General features: G+C 40.1%; 1 protein-coding gene across 13 annotated transcripts in view; it reads left to right on the top strand.

The window, feature by feature from the left end:
* Positions 1-224: 224 nt before the first annotated feature.
* ZMYND11 (zinc finger MYND-type containing 11) overlaps positions 225-19,021 on the top strand; it is a 141,053-nt gene continuing 122,256 nt past the window's right edge. For 7 of the 13 annotated variants that reach the window (XM_054591615.1, XM_054591614.1, XM_054591611.1 and 4 more), the window contains exon 1: positions 361-590. The gene's annotated coding sequence lies outside the window, so the exon portion shown is untranslated. The other 6 variants (XM_054591607.1, XM_054591603.1, XM_054591602.1 and 3 more) reach the window with 6 other exon arrangements.

The raw sequence follows: 19,021 nt of genomic DNA, 5'->3' as shown, positions 1-19,021 counted from the left end.
GAATTACCATAGCCCTGCAGTTATTTTTGACAGAATTAAAAAGATACTAAAACATCTTTTCCGATTTCGTTAATGTAAAAATTAATGCTTCGTAAAGAATGCAATTCGGTTCGCTGCACGCGATAAAACAGGTCCCTCCGACACGGGACGGACGCAGGCGGACGCCGCCAAGCCCTGCGGCCCGCGCGCGGAACAATGCGGGCCGGGACCTTTGTGCGCCGCTCCGCGACCGCGCGCCGGCACGTACGTAGCTTCCACGTGTGTGGATGTGAAGTGCATGTGCGGCGATATGAGAATATGCTGGAACAAATTCGGGTAGAGGCGCTACGAACTGGACTGAGGGAAGGTGGGTGTGGGCGTGCACGGCGCCGGCCGCCGGGAGGGATTCCCGAGCCCGAGCGCGCAGCGCGGCCGGCGCCGCACAATAAAGTCCGGGGGCGGGCGGAGGTGGAGGAGGCGGCCCGCGAGCGGCCTCCCGCGCATACACCGACATGTGAACAGCGCCGCGTCCTCGCAGGACGGAAACTTTCCCGGCGGCGGCGCCTCAACTTCCCGCCCCGCCCGGGCCCGCCGCTCGGCGAGGAGATCCCGTAAGTCTGGGCTGCGGGGCCTTCGCGTCCCCGGCCCTGCCGGACCACCGGCCGTCGCTCCTTCCCTCGCCGGCGCTCGCCCACTATTGAGGTGCGAGCTGTAAACATGGCGCCCTGTGAAGCGCCGAGCGGCTGGGGGGCGGCGGGGAGACCCCAGGGAGAGCGCGAGGCCCGGCCCATGGAACCGGGGAGGAGGGCAGCGGGGAGACACCAGGGAGGCCTGGCTCGCGGAGCAGGGGAGAGACACTGGGGAGAGCGGGAGGCCGGGCCCGCGGAGATGGGGAGGCTGTTCCCTGGAGCCGGAGAAGAGGGAGACGGAGAATCGGGAAGAGCGAGCCCGTTGGGGGGGCGGGGAGGCGGAGGCAGGTGGCCCCCCCGCGCCCGCGGCCCAGACCCGAGAGGAGGCGGCGCGGCGGCAGGGCCGGGCGCGGAGGGGGAGGGCGGGCACCGCGGCGGCGACTAGGGCCGGAGCATAATGGTAGGGAAAGGCTCCGCGGCGGGCAAGGGGGCGCAGGCGGGGGCGTTCATGGCTGGGGCGTCCGTGGCGTTGCCGCCGAGCTTTGTGGAGCCCGAGCCCGGCTGCAGCCTCCCTGCAGCTCCGTGCGGGTGTGACCGCCCCTCGCCTCGCGAAGGGCCCCGAGTTGCCCGCGGATCTTTGTGTGCCGCGGGCCTGGGCCTGCGGGGCTTCTGTTGGCGCCCCCTCGCCTACGGAGGGCCGGGAGGGGAGGCCCGGAGGAGGGAGACTGCGCGGGGCCTTCTCGGGCTGGGAAGCCGGGGTGTCGCGTGAGCGTTGCACGCCAGGCCCGTTCTCCGCGCGCGGCCAGGCCTTGGGGCCCGCGGCCGCGATTCGGAGTCCGCCGGAACACGGCCCTGTGAGTGTGAGGAGGGCAGGAGGGGGGTGTTTGCTGTCGCGGTTTGTTGTTTGGGAGCCATGACCGAGGCTGGGCAGGCGGTCCCCAGGGACCCAGGCGAGGCTCGGTCCGCATCCCCAGGGGCTGGGAACCCACGGCGGCGCGGCCTCAGCTTCCTCAGCAGGTTCTCCAGGCCTCTGGGACTGCCTGCGGGGCCCGCCACTCCTCTACACGGCGTCCGGAGAGCGGTTGCCGTACCGGGGATCCTGGGGAGTCCCGGGGACCCAACTTCCACGTGGACTGCCCCCTCACGCCTCTCTCCTGGGCCAGCAGTGAAGGCACTTTACGGTGTGGGCATGGTGCCGAACGTGTGCGTGGCGTCCAATGTGTGCGTGGTGCATGGTGGTGTATACGGTGTGCTGGTGATACCCGGTGTGTCCGTGGTACCCGGTGTTATTTATGGGTGTGGGCATGATACTCAATGTCCCCGATGGTGCATGGCGCCTGATGTTTTATGTGCTGTGCTCGTGATACCATGGTACCCGGTGTGTCCATGGTGCCCAGTGTTATGTATGTTGTGCTCATGATACTTTGTGTGTCCATGGTGTGGGCTTGATGCCCAATGTGCGCGTGGTACCATGGTGCCGTGTGTTATGTACGGTGTCTGAATAGTACCTGGTTTGGGCATGTGATACCCGGTGTTATATGGTGCCCGCTTTGCACATAATATGGTGTGTCTGTGAGCTTAAAGCAGTTGTTCAAGTAGCCTCTTCAAGGACAGGTGCCTGATGGTTTGTAGGGGCCAGTCTGATTATCTTGAGGTTTAGGTACGGCCCCCTCTGGTCTGCCCCGCTCAGGTGTTCTGCATCCTACAGTAAGCTGTGTCCATGGAGGCAAGAACGTGCTTAAAAATAATTTAATCTGTATGTTGAAAGGCAGAAAGTACATTTACTTATTTTCTTTTAAACTGAGAAAAGTAGTAGTAGTACTACAGTAATTATGGCATGCATATGTAATCTTTTCAGGTTTTTGGGTCATGGGTTCTAATTAATGGTTGGAAGTTATCAGGGAAATAGTCTTGGTTGTACTTCAAAAATTTGAGTGTATTCTGATTGGCAAGGTTACTTCTGATTTTTCGGAATTCTAATTTATATAAGCAGGAGATAAAATGTGAGTTTTGTATAGGTGTGTGATTTTCCTTGTCTTTGGCTAACAGGTGCTGGTTACAGTCATCATTTTGCTGAACCTTTTTTTTTTTTAATAAGAAGGCCAGGCTAGTGAATCAAGGATTACAAGATATGGAATGTGATCTTGACAATCAGTCAAGTATTTTTCTTGCTTAGCTCTACCCGTGGTCAATAGAGGATTTCTTTTACATGGTATTTCTTTTTGCTGTAGATATTTTTCATATGAAAACTGAATTTCTATTTTACATTCTGTAATTTGCTGATTTATTTTTGCAGTTATCTGTTACAAGGTGTTTAAATAAACATGCAAGTGCTTCCCACTTTACAAAGAAAAGTCAATTAAAAGGTTAAAATTTAGCTCCTTTGTTCATACTGAATATTCCTAGGATAGCATTACATTGGTACTTTGAGTGGATGTCACCTTGCATGTTTCTGTGAGTTGATGGGCTTATTTGAACTCTAACCCTGTTGTAATCCTATCCCCTTTTCCTTTAAGGGTTTATCAGATACACAGTGTAAAATAAAACATTCATACCCTTTGGCATACCTTAACTGAGACAGTAACTGAAGCTAATTAAAGATTTTAACATTTGTAATGGAAATAACCAAATTCAGTCTAATACTGCCTAGAGCCCTAAACTTCTGGCGTCAGATTTTCCTTACTTACCATTAGCACTCTTAGTTGAATTCCACTTGGGAAACATTCAGGCAAAGAGGATATATCTAGAAAAACAATTCAGGAGAAAATGGACAGTCAGACTTAACGATAGTTAAAAACTTTTCACTGTTTGAAAACCTTAACTTGGACTTAAACACTGAAATTTTTTTTTACAGGATGATTAGATCTTTTGTCATTAGAGGGGTATCATAGTGGAGGCTGGACGGCATGGGTCTGACCCTTACCTGTGTCATTTACTGGCAAAGTGATGTTGGACAAATTACTTAAACTTGTCATGCCTGGTCTCAGTTTCCTCATCTGAAAAATGGTAGTAATTGTACTCTAGGTTTATTGTACTATAGGTTTATTGACTCAAACTACTTTTAGACTAATTCAATTCATTTGCGTCCAATTCAGTGTTAATAATAATTTTAGTGTGGAAAGGCATGAAACCTTGAAATTACAGGATGGATGCTCATATATGCCTTATCTTACTAATTTGAGTTTGACTGTCGTAGCATATCTTTTTTTCTCTTATCTCAGAAGATTGGAAAATATGCATTTATTGTATTTCTTGGGCCTCATTTACTTGAAGCAATTTTAAAGCTCTTGTTACTTTTTAAAACTTTTTTATTGTGGTAAAATATGCATAACAAAGTTTGCCATCTTAATCGTGTTTAAGTGTACAGTTCAGTGATATTAAATACATTAACACTGCTATGCAACCAACACCACCATTCATCTCTACAGCTCTTTTCATCTTGTAAAACTGAAACTCCATTATCCATTAAACACTTAACTCCCCATCTTCCCTCTCCCCTGCCTCTAGCAGTTGTCTATCATTACTTCTTAATATTTGATGAAGAATATAGGTAATGGAAGTACATAGTATGAGCGTTTTTATTTTAACCGTTGGTTTTAAATTAATATTTTTGTCTTTTCCCACATCTGTCATCCTGTCTGTAACTACTTCAGGTTGTAATGTTTTATATTTGCTTGAAGCAGATGGACTTTCTAATAACGAAACACTGCTTTGGTACCTCTTCATTTGATCATTGTGGAACTAATCCCTCACCAACATTTTTACTAGGAATTTTGACAAGGAGTAAAAAAATAACTGATGTGGGTTTAATTTCTGTCTGTGTCTCTTGCATGATAACTTTCAGTTACTTCCTTGCACTGGTGGTGTCAAATTTTTGAAACAGTTTAAGTCAGCTTTGGTGCAGTGATTCTGTGAAGATCATTAGTGGTCTGAAGGATCTTCTTATCAGTGGTATATCTTCTTTTGGTCTTGACGTTAGAGATGTTTTGGTATTCACAAGTTTATTACACAAAATAAGTATCATGTATCACATGTGTGTTTACCACGTCGCAGCCACTGTGCAAATTTCTTTACATACATTGTCCCACTTTTAGAAATACTGCACATGATCATCTTAAAAGCATACCAGTCTTGCTTTAAATTAGGGAAGGTCTCACCTCCTCACAACACCACCCCCTTCCCAGCACACACACTCTAAAAAGAAGTGAATGAGCTGGGAGTTTTGTGAGAGAATGTGATCCATATGATAAAATCACTGTAATAAGAGGTAAAATGATAAAAATGGAGATAATGGGAAAGATGAAAATGTCCAGTAATACAGCCTTTGTATAATCAAGTCTCTACTAATATTTTAAACATAAGTACTACCTTAAGATCTTTCTGCCTGCATGTGTACCTATTACTGATTTTCCACTTAGAAAATCCTTTATTTAGTTTGTATTGTGAAAATACTGTACAATATTTAATATCAAAATTACTTAAAAATGCAAATAGTCTGTAAAATAAATACTTATTTGGAAATTTAAAAATTTTTAAAATATTTGAATAGTCCATTATGTGCTTGGTAGAGAATTTAGCAAATTGCTAGGTATTTAATTTTATAAATAATATAATTTATATGGAATGAGTAACTATTTAGACATTTAGTTAATCTTTCACTCTACTTTTTCGGTATATTTTCTTTTCAATAAATAAATGACTAAATGTTTGCCTAACTTTATGTGAAATTAGAGAAAAAAATGACAAAAGGTAATTTTATGTGAACATTTTTAGGAGATCATACTGACTCTCTTCTATTCAGTGATAGGAATATATTTAGAAGATCCCATAATGCGTTGTGTACATTAGTTGGAAAATGTTCCTGAAAACTTATACACTTGATTTGTTTTGAATAAACACTTGTGTAATTCAAGTTACTCCATAAGTAGTTTCATAAGATCATATTAAAATATTATATTGTATTTTTTACAATACGTAGAATGTTTTAACATTTTGTTCATCATTAAACATTGTCATTTACTGTAACTGTTCGCTAGACTCTTGCTAAATACCGTAATTATTGAAGCAAGTGCAGTGAAATGGGACAAAAAGTATACTTATTATGAGGCAATGTATGTGACTTAAATAAGGTACATTGTATTTGAGTGAAGATTATTTTGAGGTATTAACACTGATGGTTTCTAACTTTGTGATTTCACTGTATTAACTACCTGAGGATTTAAAAAAAACAACTTTGTTATGATTAATAATTCTTATGTTCTCTAGATGCTTTCTAAGCATTTAAGTGAAAGGTAGACCCATTTAAAATTCTTGATATCTTTTTCTAATTTGATCTATTTGTTTACTAAGTAAATTTAAAAAATAATTTGAAGAAAGAAGGTTCTTCTTTCCTAGTTCAAGCATTTATCATGTAAACACTAAAGAAAGATATACAAATATTTTTAAATGGATTTGTGTTGAGATTGGGATAGCTCACAATTGGGATTAAGATGTTTTTTGAAAAATTGCATAAATGTATTTTAATTTGACAGTAGGTTCTTTTAGAAATCTATGCAAGCAGTTTATATATAGGCACACATAATGTATATATTTTACCAGATATCTTTTATTAGGTGTCAATTACAACATGAAAAAATTCAGAGGTGCTGTGCAAACATAATGGTCAGAAATATAGAGTCCACACTGGGTCCTTTTCAGTTGAACTTGTGTTGCTGCTTATGTTTAGGTTCCTTTTAAGAGAAGTAGTAGTTGAAAAACACGCAAGCTGTCAGTGCCATAGAAACCCCAGCAACACTCTCTTCTGTCACATTGACGTACTTGTTGTAATACCAGCAGTAACCCCTTTGAAATGCTCCAGCAGTACCTGTAGGGATGAAATCATCAGTGGCAGCTTCCCTATTTTGACATCCATGAGTCTCTCCTTCAGTGGTACAACTGATGCCGTCTTGGAGTCTGGGATGTCCATTCTGCCAGGAATCTATGTAAGCAGTTTTTAGAAAGCTGGGTTTCATCATAGACATTGCTGTGGCAGCACCATTTTTTTCTTAAAGGTGTCACTTACTGAGTACCTGCTATGGTAGGCAGTTTACATACTCCATTTCTTCCTCACAAGAGCATGAGGGAAGTAGTGTTATATATGATTATATGGTAAATTACAGTATTATATTGTTATAAGTATTCTGTAACTTATAATAAGAGAACAGACTCAGTAGGGTGAAATTACCCTCAGTACCTGAGTACCTCGGTACTTGAGGTCACACAGAATACACAATCAAGTGGGTATTTGAATTCAAGTTCGACTACCAAACCTATGGGGGTTCTGTCTCCTAAAATTTCCCAGGTCCTTGGATCTTTGTACTGATGCACCTTCATCTCCCAAATGTACATTTATTTACATGTATGCCAAGGTAGGGGATAATAAAAGGATGTAAAACTAAGCTCACTCTTTTTATGAAAGGAGGTAGAAAGAAGGAATACTAGAAACCTCCTGATAATCAGAATGTTCCATACATAAAGTTCTGTTTAATTCCAGTTTTATTGGTAACCTTAGAATAAGCATTTATAATTGGCTCATTTTTTTGCTGTCACTTTTGGTAGCTCATATTATGAAGATATTTGGCATAGGGTGGGAGGGGAGAAACCTACAACTTTATTTTAATTCTTATCTATAGAAGAGAAGTGTTTGAAAATACTTAAATTAACTTCAACACTGGAGTGTTCTTATTGTATGAGAAAGGGAGTCCTTGTCTTGAAGGAATGCTTTAGCATTCCCTCTACTGGATGAGTTCACTTTGGATTGAAAGAGCTAATTTCTTGAAAGTTGCTCTAAGTGTGAAGGCTTCAGAGTTCAATAGGTGTAACCATAATCTAAAAATATGAGAAGCATATGATGAACAGAAATAGATCAACTGAGTTGTAGCATTCATAGATTCACATCATTCTAATATTCATCAGTAGGGATGTTACATAGTTACTATGATTTTCTTATTAAATAGCTATGGAAAGATTTTTTAAAAGATATCAATGATGGCTAAGCATGGGGAACAGTCTGCATGGGGGAACTCTCAACTTCAAAGCCATTATGAACCTTTTAGGGTTTTTTTAATAGACTGATTTATCTGTTTGTTAATTGTTTTGTTTTTTTTCCTCTCAAAACTGCATCTGAGAAATGCTGTTTAGGAGAGCAGATCCTTAATTTTGATTTTTGAGATGAGCCCTTCTAGAATTAATGTAAAATATACCTAGTTTTACCATCTTTTGGTAGAAACAAATAAGCCGATGTTTTTGGTAGATTTCCATTAATATCATTTAAAAGATTTTTGGAGCCTTTTACTTACCATTAGAGATTATGTTTTTAAATCATAGGGGATACAAAGTTTGAGGGGACTTATTTTTCTACTATACTTACAATTTAACATTTTTGGTTAAAAATACCACATTTAGTATTATTTAAAAATACCTGGTGTATTTTATTTTGAAACACTATTTAGTTATTTTACTATTCTGCATGCATATAATTCTATACACATGATGTTAAAAAGCCTCTCCCTTGTGATCAGTATTCATGTTGGATTGTTTCAGGTAAGAAACTTCCATTTGAATAATTTGAAAGTTAAATTTTACTTAGGATTACTAGCTTTAGTTTCAGTGATTTTTCCAGTAAATTAAAATCTGAACACCAACCCAGTTTAAAGTTAGACTTTCTCCCGGTTCATTTGCATATGATGAAAATGAACCAGGAAAACCTTCTCGTGTGGTCTCAGGCCCACCTAGAACACAACCCACCACAGTTGGCATGACTATCTCGGGAAAGACATCCAATTTCTTCTGATACCTGTCACAGTTGCAAGCTTACTCCAGCACCCGCAGAAACTGATGAAAAATGCAGTGTTGTAAGTCTTAGTTGCAGTTGTAGTTGGATGTTATTCTTTTAAATAAATTCTTTGGGATTCTAGCTGACACATTAGAAACCAAGAGAGGGCTGGCATACCCTTCATAGTACACTCGTTCTCAGTCATGACTGAACATCTGAATTACTTTTTTTTCCTTAACAAAAACATTAAATCACAAACTCTAGAGATGGATCTGGGCTCTATTTTTGGAAGTTGAACAATTCTGAACTTTTTTAGTTTCAATTTAAAAAAAAATTTTTTTTTTTAAAGTAGGCTGCAGTATGTATGTCTTTTAAATATTTCTTTATGGAATGGCTTATAGAAAATGATGTACCCTGTGACCTTTAGCTCTATGTCTCAGAAGTTGTCTTTCAAAAATAATATTCATGAAGTTTCTTAAGGAGGATTGACACCCTGAAAAATAAATGCTTCCTAGAAGGAAACCTCAAGTCTTTTCTGATTCCTTTAAAAATGCTCCTGTATTGTTGCTCTACTGGTGGTTGAGGAAGGTAGATATCAAAGGTAGGGTTGGTTGGTGTTTCCTGATACTCCTACATCATATGTGAGGTGAATGATATTCAGGAGGTGGACTGCCGCTCAATGTCAGTGTCTCTGGGCTTTTCTGTGATTTGAGTAGCAGCCTACTGTTTCTGCGGGTGCTGGAGTAAGTTTGCAACTGTGACAGGTATCAGAAGAAATTGAATGTCTTTCCCAAGATAGTCATGCCGACTGTGGTGGGTTGTGTTCTAGGTGGGCCTGAGACCACACGAGAAGGTTTTCCTGGTTCTTAGCAATCTGGCTTGCCCTGGCCTTTGGATTTCAGGTGATCCTTGGTATTCTTTCAGATTTGGGTTATCATTTTTACTTACAGGTTGTTCTCCAGAGACATGGGCATTGCAGGAACAGATTCAGTGTCTAAGCTGAGTACCAGAAGAGTTATGAGGGACGAAGCCCTATCACTCGACCACTGCTGGCCAGTGTCTGCGCCTCTTTTTGGTTACTGAATTTCTTTCTTGAGCATGCTGAGGCACTACAGTGGCTCTAGGAACCTGTGGAGTGTCTGAAAATGACCATGGGTTTCTTTTTTCCTCTCTGATGCAGTGTCCATCAGTTCTGCAAAAGCCAGGGTACATGGCAGATGGGATTTAAAGGAGGAGGGAGTGGCCCAGGGAGGCATCATGGTCTGGTGTTAACTGTTGGAATCTCTAAGAAGGTCTGAGTCATGTTTTGTTTGCTCTTTTGAACACATGGCACACACCATCACACCATCCACAGCTGATTTCCCACACTGGTGTCAGTCCTTTCACTGTTTTTTTCTAGTTATACTCAGGTGATAAAGTTTTACCTGTTTTTAAACTGTGTTAAATCAGAATTTCTTAAATACACATAATTTTCCCAGCTTTAGATTACCAGATATGTTCAAGAATCTTATTATTTGCCACTGTTAGGATTGCATTTTAAATCGAATATTTTTAAAAGAGATTTTTGTTTATTTTTAGAGAGTGGGGGAGGAAGAAAGAGAGACATCAATGTGTGAGAGAAACACTGATTGGCTGCCTCTTACATGCCCCCCCCAGCTGGGGACATGGCCCGAAACTCAGGCATGTGCTTTGGCAGAGAATTGAACTGGGGGCCTTTTTGGTTCGGAGGCCAGTGCTAAGTCCACTGAGCCATACCAGCCAGGATGGTACATTATTATTAAGTGAACTACAGAATTTATTTGGTTCACTAGTTTCTCCACTAGTGTATTGCAGTGCAGTCCAGGATACCACATTGCATTGAGTCATAATGTCTCCTTAGTCTCCAGTCTGTGATAGTGTCTCAGTCTTTCCTTTGCTTTATCAGTTTTTTAAAGTATATTTTATTGATTATGCTATTACAGTTGTCCCGTTGTTTTCCCGCCTTTATCCACTTCGTGCCCCTCTTCCCTCCAGCATTCTCCCCCCTTAGTTCATGTCCATATATGGTACATATAAGTTCTTTGGCTTCTCCATTTCCTATACTATTCTTAACCTCCTCCTGTCTGTTTTATATCTACCAATTATGCTTATTCCCTATGCCTTTTCCTTCATTCTCCCTCTGCCCCCTTCTTGCTGATAAATCTCTGTGTGATCTCCATTCCTGTGATCTGTTCCTGTTCTAGTTTGCTTAGTTTTTGTTTTTTGGTTTAGTTGTTGATAGTTGTGAGTTTGTTATTTTACTGTTCATAGTTTTGATCTTCTTTTTCTTGAAGTCCCTTTAACATTTCATATAACAAGGGCTTGGTGATGACCAACCCCTTTAACTTGACCTTATCTGGGAAGCACTTTACCTGTCCTTCCATTCTAAATTATAACTTTGCTGGATAGAGTAATCTTGGATGTATGTCATTGCCTTTCATGATTTTGAATACTTCTTTCCAGCCCTTTCTTGCCTGCAAGGTTTCTTTTGAGAAATCAGCTTATAGTCTTATGGGAAATCCTCTGTAGGTAACTGTCTCTTTTTCTCTTGCTGCTTTTTAGATTCTCTCCGTATCTTTAATTTTGGGTAATATAATTTTGATGTGTCTTGATGTGTTCCTCCTTGGGTCCAACTTCTTTGGGACTCTCTGAGCTTCCTGGATCTCCTGGAAGTCTGTTTCCCTGGCCAGGTTGGGGAAGTTCTCCTTCATTATTTTTTCAGGTAAGTTTTCAATTTCTTTTTCTTTCTCTACTTTTATTAGTTTATTATAAAGGGTATGATAAAGAATACAGATGAACAGCCATATGAAGAGGTACAGAGGGCAAGGTATGTGGGAAGGGGCACAGAGCTTCCTGGCTCTTTCTGGGAGTGTCACTCTCCTGACATTTCTGTGTGGCAACCAACCCGTGAGTTCTCCAAACCCCAGTCCTTCAGGCTGTCTATGGAGGCTTCATTGCACAGGCGTGATTGATTGAATTACTGCCCTTTGGTGTGATTCATTCCACCCCAGCCTCTCCTACTCCCCAGAGGTCAGAGAATGCAACTGAAAGTTCCAGCTCTGTAATCTCAGTTTGTCCTCCCATCCTTAAGGTGCCTAGGGGCTTTTCAAAAGTCACTTCATTAATATAACGAAAGGCATCTTTATCACTCTCTTAGAAAATTCCAAGGTTTTAGGAGCTCTGTACCAGAAATGGGGATGAAGACCAAATATATACATGTTTATTATAAATCACAATATCATAGTAAGAAAAGGAATTATAAATTAGTCGTGTCCCCATCACCATCCACTGAGAGAGACATTCTTACCCATTTAAAGCAATACAGATAAAGGTAAACAACTATAGCACCATCACATACTCCCAAGCCTCCAACGGCTAACACACACTAGGGAAGTACTCAAAAGAAAGACGACAGATCTTTATAGAGAGATACTAGAGAAGAGACAAAAAGAACCAAAAAGAGGAACCTGTGTTACTTGGAAAGCAGGACAGCTCGGAACTGGCAACCCATAACACATCCCCACATATCTGATGTCAGGCAAGGACAGAGGACCCCACTGGAGAGTAAGTGCGTGTGTGCACGTGTCTCTCTCACACACACTCATACACGCATGATCTCTCACACATACAATCTATTGTACACAATCTCTCGCACTTGCAACCTTTCTCATTATACACACAGTCTGTTAAGGTACACAGTAGCTCTCACAAATGCTCAAAAACACACCTACCCTTGCTCTCCCAGCTCGGCAGCCAGTTTTCAATTTCTTACTCTTCCTCATCTCCTTCTGGCACCCCTATGATTTGGATGTTGAACTGTTTAAAGTTGTCCCAGAGGTTCCTAAGCCTCTCTTCATTTTAAAAAAATTCTTGTTTCTTCATTTTGTCCTGGCTGAATGTTATTTCTTCCTTCTGTTCCAAATTGTATTGAGTCCCGGTTTCCTTCCCTTCACTGTTGGTTCTCTGTATATTTTTCTTTGTTTCACTTTGTATAGCCTTCATTTCCTCCTTTATTTTGCTGCCATACTCAGTCATTTCTATGAGCATCCTAATGACCAGTGTTTTGAATTCTTCATCTGGTAGGTTGACTGTCTCCTTGTCACTTAGTTCTTTTTCTGGAGTTTGATTTGTTCTTTCATTTGGGCCATATTTCTTGTCTTGGAGCACCTGTTATGTTGCAAGGAATGGAGCCCTAGGTATTTGCCAAGGCAGTGCCACCCACTTCACTGCTGTTGTGGTGCCATGTGTGGAGGGTTGTCAGAGCAGGAACAGTGCCGCTTGCTTAGCTCTCTCCCTGCTTTCAGTCACTTCCCTTGCTGCCCACAAGCGAATTGGGCTGTTCTGGTGCTGATTCCTCAGTGGGTGGGCTTTTGTACGTTCAAGGACATCGTGGGCCCTGCCATGGACTCTTTTTGAGACTGGCAGTTTCTCCCACTGCAGCTGCCACAGGTGTTTACAGCCAGAGGTTGAGGCTTTCTTTTCCCACACTGGAACCCTGGGTTGGGCAGTCTCTTTTGCTCCCCACTTGTTCCTCCTTGTTTTTCTGCATGTGAATATGGGACCACCCCGTCTGCCAGTTGCTGCCTTGCAGAACACCCTCTCCACTCCAGCTGCATGCCTTTGCCCCTCCTATCATTCTGGATGAATGTTTTTTCTTTAACTCTTTGGTTGTCAAACTTCCATACAGTTTGATTTTCTGGCAGTTCTGGTTGTGGTTTGTTTTTAAATTGGTTGTTACCCTTCTTTTGGTTGTGTGAGGAAGTGAAGTGTATCTGCCTATGCCTCCATCCCTCCATCTTGGCCAGAAGCTCTAAATAGAATATTTTTTATAAACTTTCACCTTGAGGAATAGCGTGGAAATGTTAAATGGGTATGCTGTTATGAGTCAGTATTTGTTCTTAGAGGTACCATTTCATAGAATAATCCTAAATATATATTACTAGTTACAGGAAGGGACAAAGATCTGAAGTCTGATTCATAGAAAGTAATTGGCTTAAAAGTTTGGATTCTAATTGAAATGCTAAACAAAAAACTGGTCACTAGTCTCTGCCCTTAGTCTCTCAACTTGAGGAGGCCATAGGCTTCCTCCCCATGCACTCCTTGCATGGTGGCCTTGAATTTGCTACTGGGCAGTAAGATGAAGTAATTGTAAACCTCTCCTTATTAATTCCTCCTCCCTTTGGATTATAATCCTGTCATAGATGATAATTTGAAGCCTTGTTTTAGTCTAACTTTCTAGTCTTATCTCCTGTTTTCTTAAGTAAAACTTTTACTTCAGCCATTCTGTTTATTCTTTAAAATAAGTATTTTTAAAAAATAAATAGTATTATTGGTCATATGAATACTGTTTTATAACTTTTACTGAGGCATCTTTTTTCCCTTCTTCATTCCACCCCCAATGCTGAAAATTTAATTTAAAATCTGTTGGCATTTGATATCTCTGTCAAGTTTCATCATTCATCTTATTGCTAGGCTGCAGTGTTCTCTCTCCTCAATTTAACTTCTGTAGCATTTGAAGTTTGTCCCAACTAGTTCTTATTCTGTTGCCTTTTATTATTATTTAAACTTTTTGTCTATAATTATCTTCCCAGTTCCCTAACTTAAAAACACTGAATTTTTAAATATCTTTATGATACCTATGTGGATAGTGCTGTATAAACAGTAGATTACATAGGTGTATATAGGTAGACAAAAATATATTCCCTTATCTTTTCAGTGCAAACATGGTGTAGGCAAAACCCAAAATCTGGATGAATTTATCCTCACACTCTCCTTGCCTATACATTGGAGGGAAACTTGAGAGCTAATTGGTGACACTGTGTGTAGTGTCTTGGAAACCAATCATACTTAATTTCTCAGTCATACTTAATTTCTCCAATCAGCTCATCTTTCACTTTCCATAATGATTTACTGAAGTTTCCTTACTTTCCTAAACATTCTTCACCCCGCCCTTGTAGGCCACTTTAGCATCTTTTGTTTTCAGAGGAGAAGAGACCGCATCACATGGAAAGTAACTTACTTTGCTCCAGGCCTTCAAACCTGTACTCACCATCTTCTTTTGTCATTCTCTTCATGTGTTCATCGATCATTTGCTCCAGAAAACTCTCATCTATTTTATTTTAATCCTTTTCCGTACTGGCTCCTTTCATCTACATTCAGATATACTTAGGCATCTCCTACCATTGCAAAACAAACCCAACAGAAACAAAAATATTTTTGAACTCTACACCCACTGCTCTGGTTTTCTTTTCTCCCCTTTATAATCTTTGTCCTTTCTGAATATTCATCAAAAGCATTGTCTTTCCTTTATTTCTCTTTTTCCCTGTCTAACTTCTGCAGCCATCATATGATTGCAGCTGCTCCTGAGAGGTGGTTGTGACCTTCAGGCTGCCAAAGGACCAACTTTCCTTTGTCCAATCCATCACTTAGCTTTATTCTGAGGCTAGTTCCCCTCGTTGTTGCAAGATGGCTGCATCAGTTTGGGGCATCATGTCTAGACTGAGTGATAGTTCAAGAAAGAAGAGGTCCTTTTATAGGAGATAAGACATCTGTCCTGAAAGTAGCCATAGCATCCTTTTCTCTCATTGAGTCATATAGCAGATGCTGAACCTGTTATCAAGTGATAAGAAAGATGGAATTACCACAGTTGGTATGTACTAAACCTCTAAGCCAAATAGCTGTCCAGAGTCTAATCCCTCTGTTTTGCTCATTCTTCAGTGACTTCCCATTGCTGTTAGGTTCAAGTCTCAAGTCCTTTATAATGATGTATGAAATTCCAAATAACCTGGCCCCTGTGTACTGTGTTTCCTTTGTCTAGACTTTCTTTGCTTCTGCCTTGCTGGCGAATCCTAAATATTCTAGAAGCCTCAGGCTAAATACCAATCCTTCAGATATGGTAGTGATCCTACAAGTTGAAGTAAAGGTTGTAAAACAACCTTCTTCCTACCATTCTGTGCTCCTAAAGCATCTGTACTTACAACGGCCAAAATTGTTTAATGTAAATAAATGCTGACAGATTAAATGGCTTAGGTATTTTAACATACAATAATGAAAGAATTGATGGTAGGGAGCTATAAAATACCCTGTATTGTTACAGAATTATGGTTAAAATTAGTGCTGCATGTGCTCAAATGTCATTTGTATTAGCTTGTTAGATTACTATTTTTTAAATGTATTTATAGAGTTTACTTTTAGAAAATAGTAAAGTACAATTAAGTATATTGTTAGCTTATCATTTTAATATTTCTTTATGAGATTTTAGGTATGTTTGGATATATTAGGGAATGAATTTTATACTTTATCAAGTATTATACTTTATTATATTATTTAGGAGGAGGGCAGCTTGTGTATGAGAGAGGAGAAAATCTGAAGCAGAATCTAATAAAGTGAATTATTTTCACTCTTTTTTCTCTTCCTTTTTATGGAACACTGCTTCTCAGACTAGTGAGTGACCCCTAATTATCCTGCCTACTCTACCTTCAAAAACAGAGAGGGACAAAGTTGAGAAATGCAGTGAAGGCACTTGTTTGCCAGTTGCACCAAGGTTAGCCAAGGAGGCATGATGGATGTGAGCTGGCTCAGTGCCATTCTGGCAACTTTGACAGCTGAGCCATGTATTAAGATGTGGCCATTTTTAATGATGAGATAGAATTATTTTAGAAAACAATATGCCTTTATTAACCGTAGTTAATAATTATATACTTTTTTTAGTTTCCTAAAAACTCCCTTCTCCTTCCCAATAACCTGTAAGTTTACTCCTTGACCTCAAAATCCTTAATTCAGTGCCATAAGGCCGACATTACAAATCCATTAGAAAGGTGAAATTAAAGTTTTTTGACACCCTTTTCCAGATTATGGGAATCATATTAACCAAATTAAAACTCAGAGTACTTTAGAAACAGACATTTTATTAAAATAACTGGTATTTGGCAACTTAGCTATAGAGAGTGCCAGATTTACTGGTAGAAATTGTCAGTGTCTGCTGTTGCCACACACTTTACAATATATAATTGTAAGATTTCAGATTTTCTTCATATTTAATAACATTTTATACCTTTTCAAAGATTTCATAAACTTTGAGGTATATGTTATATCAATTCAGTACTACAGTATAGAAAACAAAATAACTGAAATCTGCTCAGAGGTGGAATGTCAGCCTCAGTGCATGTTCAGGATGATGTTTGCATTGGTGCAGAGCTCAATACAAGGAGGCTTTGTACCATGTGTTCTCACCTCGTGTGTGGAATTGCCATCTTTGATCTAGAACATGGTTATGTAACTTCTTAGTTGCTTCTGTGCTTATTCATTATGGCAAAATATATATAGTAAAATGAGATTTGCTCTGTTGTTATGGTAGAATATCCTTTATATAGAGTGCTGAATAATTGAGAATTTTAAAAAATTATAGTTAATATTCATGTAATCAAAACCTGAATATTGGTGCCCTGGCTAGTGTGGCTCAGTGGATTGTGGGCCGGCCTGCGAATCAAAGGGTCGCCAGTTCAATTCCCAGTCAGGGCACATGCCTGGGTTGCAGGCCAGGTCCCCAATAGGGGACACATGAGAGGCAACCACACATTGATGTTTCTCTCCCTGTCTTTCTCCCTCTCTTCCCATCTCTTCTCCTCTCTCTAAAAATAAATAAATATAACCTATAAATAAATAAAGTCTTTTAAAAAAAATCTAAATAAAGGAAAAGTTCACTTGTAAGCTCATCTAATTTCATGAATTAAGAGGTGACAATTTTATTTATTTTATCCTTCCCCAAGGACATTGATTTTAGAGTGACAGTAAGGGAGGGGGAGAGAGAAACATTGATTGGTTGTCTCTCGCAGGCACTCTGACCCAGGACTGAACCTGCAATTTAGGAATGTACCCTGACTGGGAATTGAATGCACCATTTTTTGGTTACTGTGGTGATTCTTCAACAAACTGAACCACACCAGCCATGTCAAAGAGATGACAATTTTAAAGGTAAATGTGTTAGGGAAAAAGAGGTCAGTAGAGATGGCGATATCCCTTAGATCTTATCTTTAGATGTATGCTGTGTTTATTTATGTGCATGAAAGCATAAACAAATCATTATTTGAGTTGTTTACCTTTTAAATTCATTTCAACACTTAAGCAAGATGTGTTACTTTTATTGTAAATTATTGTCAGATAAAATTCACTTTTTTTGGTCTGTCTGCTCTTGAATGCCTTCAGCATGGTGCTGTTGTATACTCTTAAGTGCTTCATATTCCATAATTTCTGGAATCCTGAATTTGTCATTTTCTTCATATTTGAAGTTTATCATTCTACCAAATTATGACAAACTCCTTTAAAAAAAAGAATTTGAGAAATGAAGCATTCTGGTTACCTTAGCATGGGCTAGTATGATTGCTATGTGATAAATGAATAGCTAATTAAAAATAATTTTAATACAAACATTATATACCTGATTTTATAGATTTAAAAATTTTTGGAAGACAAGTGATTGTGTTATTTTAACCGACTTGTTAGGAAATAATGTTATGAGCACATTATAGGATTACAGTAATCCCTGTTCCATCATGTTGATGTTTATCACCAAAATTGGCTGTCTCTAACTGGAAATATCATAAAGCTTCTGTTTTTTCCCATCTTGCTACTTAAAATGGTTTTCAGAAGGTTTATTTTATAATATTATAAAGATGGCTATTGAAAACATGTAAAAAATAAAGGTCACATTTTGTTATAATTAGTCAATTTTTGTTAATTTGCTGTAGTTATGTTCTATAAAGTCACCACAAAGAGTGACTTAGTCATTCATTACTAACCCTTTTCCCCTGGGGGAAATACAGGGTTAGGTTCCTGGGAGCCTCTGGTGATATTTTTGTAAACAAAGATGCCGTTTCCATTATATAGGTTCATTTGCCAACATCCTTGTAAAACAAGCCACTCTCGGTGTCAAAAACCTGTTCTACATAACCTTTTTCCTGTACTAACAATTACCTGCAAGTTTTTTTTCTTATAGTATCTATCACCTTTTGAAACACGCCAGCCAGTACTATCTGAGGGGATTTAGTACTTTCCTGACCCTGGGTAATGTTTCACTTTGTATTAGATGTGGGTCCACAAATTTAGTCACTCTTCCATCTTTTTCATATACCCTAAATGTTATTTAGCACTTTTCCAGGATGCCCACTAGCACAGATGATATAGTCTTCTTCATTGTTCTGGGTATATGTGATAGTTGTTAGGTACACCCAGAACAAGGATCTAAGCTTGGACTTAAATGAAGCTCATCTGAGACATCATGGCCTTTTTGTGCTCAGGAACACTGGACAGCATCATACCTGGGGCCATTTTGTTTTATTTTACAGATTGTATTTATTTTTAGAGAGGACATAAGGGAGGGAGAAAGAGGGAGAGAAAGATCACTGTGGAAGAGAAACATCAATTGGTTGCATCTCACATGCGCCCCCTGATAGGGGACAGAACCCACAACCCAGGCATGTGCTATGACCAGGTTTCGCAGTAGGATATCCAACCAACAGCCACACTGGTCAGGGCCTTCGGGCCATTTTAAACAGCAAAAGCAACAAAAAACACTAAAATACCA

This window comes from Pteronotus mesoamericanus, unplaced genomic scaffold (assembly GCF_021234165.1).
Source record: "Pteronotus mesoamericanus isolate MK-2021 breed Mesoamerican mustached bat unplaced genomic scaffold, CSHL_Meso_final scaffold_232, whole genome shotgun sequence".
Taxonomy (NCBI): Eukaryota; Metazoa; Chordata; class Mammalia; order Chiroptera; family Mormoopidae; genus Pteronotus; species Pteronotus mesoamericanus.
Note: the sequence above shows the minus strand (reverse complement) of the source record. Positions and strands in the feature narration are given on the sequence as shown.